Below are 5,779 nucleotides of genomic sequence, written 5' to 3' on the forward strand. Positions count from 1 at the left end.
TATATATATATTCACATGCCAAAATCATTTTCGCAACAAACTTTCTTCTTTCCTTTCTCTGACCCCTGAGAAGTCAGAAGTCGGGAACAGTCACACATAACGCGACGCAAAGAATAGAAACGAAGAGAATCAATTGATGAAAGCATACGCGTCGCTTCCAGACACGTGACTGGGCCGTGCCCAATTCCCATTTGTCAACCTATTCACTCCCTGTATTCACTGTATTCCCGTGTCAATAATAACGATCAGTGGATGCAAACCTAGTCCCACCGTGGAACTAGTTGTCTACGACCGGCGTGTCTCGCTGCGAAGCACGTGCTCGTCTGATTACGCGGAGGGGGGATAAGAGTTCACACGGGAGAAGGTTACGCGAATGGATGCGACATGTACACGTATAAGCGTCAACCGTCCTCGATCCATACCTAAGCGAGCCGTGGTAGTAGCAGTTTCGACCGAGGAACAGGGAAAGTAAGATGGCTCCTCATCGAGTGTGTACGAAGGCTTAGAAAGGAGTTAAGAAAATCTTCTGGGAAAGGGGAGGGGAGGAGATGGGATGGGAGAGCGATATCGAGTCTATCCGCTCGAGGAAAGTTTGCGATTCATACAGTTCATGCGGAAATTCATTGTATCCGATTAATCCCCTCTCCTCGTTTATTTTCCACCAAAGTTATCTTTAAATTTAGATCGGAGGATAAATTTTGTTTCGAGCATTTCCCCGTAAAGTAAGTAAGAATTACGAGTTCGATACACGATACGAAAATTTTTGGATACATTTTTTCAATATCTGAGAGATATTTTTTTTGGAAAATTCAAAGTGAGAAGGAAGGAAGGAAGGAGGATGGCAAATTGGTGAATTTGTTGTAGATTTTTCGCTCGACTCGATTGGCCGTGTAATTTTATTTCTCGGGGAAACGATGAAATCGTTATGATTTGTGAGCAATTTGAAAGCACGTGGCCACGATCACCGGAAACCAATTCCTGAAAGAAATTTTCAGATAATACAATTTATCCAGCAGCACACGTGCAACGTGTCAAACAAGAGATTACGGCACGTGCTCGACATTATCATCGTACAAAAGATTACGTAAACTTGGAAACGATTCTATTCACGCGATATATCGTTGTTGTGCGTCCTCTTTATATCTTTATTCTCCATCGTGAATCACTTTCTCGATTCTCATCGTTGTAATTCGAATGTAAGCGAATATAATAGAGAACACGAAAATCAATTACGAAAGAGAGACTTCAACGTTTCTTTTTTTTTTTTTTTTGCAGAAGTTTCAAAAGTTTCAAAAGTTTCGAAAATATTTTTGAAAGATAAAATTATTAGAACACGAGAGCAGTGTTAATAAATTCGATGGTCGATGTAAAGTCAAACAGTCGAATGCAAAGAAATTTTATTGGCTTCGACGTTAATGGCGGCGGCCTGCCAGGAGGAGAGAAAAGAATGATGAAAAAATTTAATTAACAGCCGGCGCAAAGGGGAAGGTAATTTTGTCGCACTTCCAAGGAATCGCAAAGGGAGTCTGCGAGGGGTGGTGAGACATTGGACATTTTCCCAAGCATACAAGATCTAAGAAATGAATGGCAGGGTCTGCTCCCCCTTAAAATCTACGGTTAAAACAGTAGCACCGGTAGCATGGACGGATATGGCATTAATAGATTGAGTTTTCTAATTTGCAAAAGTACTTTCTATTAATAAATTATGAAACTGATGACTCCTAACGTGCGAGGACTAATTTCCAATAGAGCGATAAGTCTAATTGATGTATGATATCAGGCAATTTTATTTCCTGAGAAATGTATCTCGAGCTGTATTAATGTAGATTTTCATGAATATTAAATAGAATTATTATTGCGTTTAATAAAAAAAATGTGTATCGACTCGTCAATTATGTAAACGCACTCTACCACTCTACTTTTCAATATATTATGAGACAATATTCAATTAACTAATTTTCACCGATGAACATTTACAAATGTTTAACACAAGTATCTAGAGTATAAAATATAATTTTCCTTCCCCTAGTAAAATCTACCCTTAGCAAAACGTAATTACCATCTCACGTAATATTATCAAGAGTGCAAATAAAGCGCGTTTCACTCTCGAAATATTAAAAATATTATTATCCAAACATAAATGTAAATGGCGTAAGGAACGATAATGAAAAGAAAAAAAAAATCCATGATTCATTCACACATCCGAGCTTACAGGAAATTGTAGTTTTCGCAAGAACAATCGATTGTTTTACCACATAAATGATACGATGTTCGCACTTTACCAGATCAGCTAGGACTCATTGTTAACCGAGTGTTTCAATTTGATGTCTGCTATTAATCAAAAATTCGTTATGCTTCTCCTTCGTACGCTTTCATTAATCTTTGATACACGCGCAAAAAATAAAAAATAAAAAAAAAAAGTGCATCGTATTATCGCGGCAGGCCGATAAAACGTCGTGAAAAAAAAATCTCACCTATCTGGCGCACAGCATACCGTGGAAATTAGTATTCAAAGGGGCCGATAATATCGCGTTAACGGGCTTTTCGTATTAGGAAACTTACGGAGAGTATTGATTTTACCAAACCTTTAAGGTAAACTGCGTCGAGCATACGAGTTTCGTTTGATTGACGAATTAACCGTTCGTGAACTTTTCCTCTCCGTGTCTCGTTTTCCTGCGTCGTTCAATCCTGCTCGTTCCGTTCGATCGACCAATCGAATTACGCAATATAATTTGACGAGAAGATTTTCAAGCTTCGATTGTATTTAAAATTTAATTCAAATACGTATAAACTGTTTATACGCGTCATCCGTTGGAACAGGAAAAGAGATTAATTCTTTAAACGATTGATTAAACAAATCGCAAGATGTTTAAGGCGTCGCAAATCGATCGAGAATGATGAAATTTTCACGAATCATTGTGTTTGGAGACATTTAACGAGGCTCGTGAAAGGCTCATCGGTTAAAAGCACGAAAGGGTGAGGCACAAACGAGGACAGATAATGAAATAAGCAAGATGAAACGAGATACCACGTTGTTGTAACTTTGCTTTCCAGCTCTGTGGACCGAGCAGTGTAACAGCGACGACACCAGGCGGTTCATCAGTTCGCCCTGTGGCAAACGCGAGGCTACTTCCATCCTCTTTCATCCCTTCGTACATCCGTACTTTCTCTCGGGGCCATCAAACTCCATCGTCCCCCCTCCCCGATCTGAGGATCCCTGTTCCTCACTCTTCCTTTCCCCCAACACATACCCCCCCGCCCTTATCCACGCGAGGACCGGACAGGGCTGACCTTTACTCGTTTGACCAAAGAGGTGAGAGATCCGCTTACGCTTACCACGAATTTGAGATTCCGTAAATCCACCAAAAGTTTGAGACCTAGTGAGTCACTGGCTTTCCACTTATCTGGCAAACATACAAGGTAACGTGGGAAACAGACGGGGCTATGCTAGTTTCCGACACGATGGACAGAAATTGCGACGTAACGTCGAAAGGAAATCCATGTAAATTCTAGTTTCCTTTTCCTGGGAATCGGGATTCGGGCTATCTACCATTACTGTCCGCCCGGCGAAATATTAGCGGGATATTTCGATTCCTGCGGGACACGTAATGGATTTGGCCCAACAACGCGTATTCATAACACTATGGATCCGACAAATCGGCGAATTTGAAACTAATACAGATGGAATGGAACGGGAAAATTTAGAGTAAGTAATTAATTTCTCGATTTGAAATGTATGTGTGTGTGTGTGTGTGTATCGGGAGAACGGTGATAATTCTGATTTTGATGATCAGATTTTCATCGGAGTTTTATTTATTTTGCCTCGAAGACATGGAAAAATATTTAATTCGATTAAATATCGGTATATGACGAATGGTTATTCAATAGATTTGACTTTTAGTTGAAATATGTAGATAATGCTTATAATCAGATTCTGGCGTATTCAAATTTCATTTGCACGTGTGGGCGTTATATCGATAAATCTTTATTTGTGTTGTACAAACAACGCTCGCTTCAATTATGTATCGAAAGCATTAATCAGCATGATTGAACTCATAAGCTGTAGTATACTAAACTCAAGATGGATAAATTGGGATTACAATTGTATTTTATTTAAACGAAAATTTAACTCGTTTGATTATTAATGAACGAATAAATGAATGAGTAATGTTATAACAATATTTTAACAATCGTAGTTGAAATATTGATTTTAAAATATATCTACTACCGCATCCACCATCAGAGCAACTATTCAAACATTTTATCGGAAATCTTAATTGTTAACGAAAATAACGAAATCGGAGTGGGTATAACGAGATATAAAAGAAGAGAAAATGCACTATCTCGTTCGCTTTTGTTTGCTATGTATATATATATATATATAGGAGCGAGTATACACTTGATTCAACAAAGCAAATCAGACTTCGACACGCGAAGTAGGTATGAAGCATCACGCGAGGTATACCCTCCCCTTGGCCAATCTTTTTCCTCGCTTCTTAGCCTTGCCCATGCTTCCTTGTGAAATTAGTGTCAAGCTAATTTCATGGCTGAATTTAGAAAACTTCTTTTGATCGTGTGTCTTAATGTTGCCCAACTAATTCTCTACGATCACCCCCTCCCTTCCTCCCTTCACCCTCTCTTCCATTTCTCTTTCTTCCTGATACAATGCCATTTCCATGAAATAACAATTGCTTTTTAACGTGAAGTGCATTATGAAACTTTTTTATCGAAACAACTTTTGAACTTTCACGCGTTTATGAAACGGTATTAACATGCGATTGTTAAATATTGCGATAATAACTTCCAGTAACATCGAATTTGTACCAATATAACTGATATAATATGGCAATGTAATTTAGTTTTTGTATTTGACTATATTTTATTCGCGCCATGCGCCTGCGCAGTTCCTACTTGTATCTATACATACATTTATCTCACATATATATGAGTATGTGTATATATATATGTACATATATATAATTAAAATTTTTTTCGAAAGAAGAATATCATATGTATATTATTTACTTTTTCCTAATATTTATGCATGTACGATAAATCATTAATGATAATAATGATAGTATAGCAATAAATTGAAACATGATTTCGAAGATCATTTATAAAAGTTTCAATGCTTGTCCACGGCGTCTCTTAAAATATAGATTCAACGAAAGAAAAAATTTATCTACTTACAATCACTTATGTTGATTAGTTTCCTTGAGGATATTGGAATCTGGCACGCACTAATTAACATTATATTACACTTATATAACACTTATATACAATATAAAATTAATTAAATCAGGACGATACGATCACTGCTCTAAATAGCACACCAAGTTCAAATTGAACATTCAAATACTTTAGTTCCATTCCTGCCGCAAGAGTGCGTAAGAATCTAAAGTGCCAACCTACAGAAAAAAAATCGAATAGTTATTTAACTGCAAATTTTTCAAATAAATAATATTTGTATAATATAAGATCTTCGAGATGCATGAAAACAATAATAAAATTATACAAAATTTTAAAATAAATAATATTTCATAAAATTTCTTTTAAAGTCTCTAATTTATCTTTAAATTTCAATTTATTTAAAATTCATTTTTCTTATGAATTTTAAAGTTTTGAATTTTTAAAAAAATTACTAAAGACAAATTATTTAAAAATATATTTTTATATATTTCAGTATTTATTATTTTTTCTTATTCCACATTACTTATAGTAATTTATCGCCATCTAGTGTCTGAATTTATAAACTACGTGTATAACACAGAAATTGTGT

The 5,779-nt window shown here is 36.3% G+C and overlaps 1 long non-coding RNA gene across 1 annotated transcript; it reads left to right on the forward strand.

Annotated features, from left to right (window-relative positions):
• Positions 1-369: 369 nt before the first annotated feature.
• On the forward strand, positions 370-1,874 carry LOC114577786 (uncharacterized). Its single transcript, XR_009832961.1, has 2 exons — positions 370-722; positions 865-1,874. It is a non-coding gene; the product is annotated as an uncharacterized LOC114577786 (long non-coding RNA).
• The last annotated feature ends 3,905 nt before the right edge of the window (positions 1,875-5,779 follow it).

The sequence above is a fragment of the Apis cerana genome, linkage group LG16 (assembly GCF_029169275.1).
Source record: "Apis cerana isolate GH-2021 linkage group LG16, AcerK_1.0, whole genome shotgun sequence".
Lineage (NCBI taxonomy): Eukaryota > Metazoa > Arthropoda > Insecta > Hymenoptera > Apidae > Apis > Apis cerana.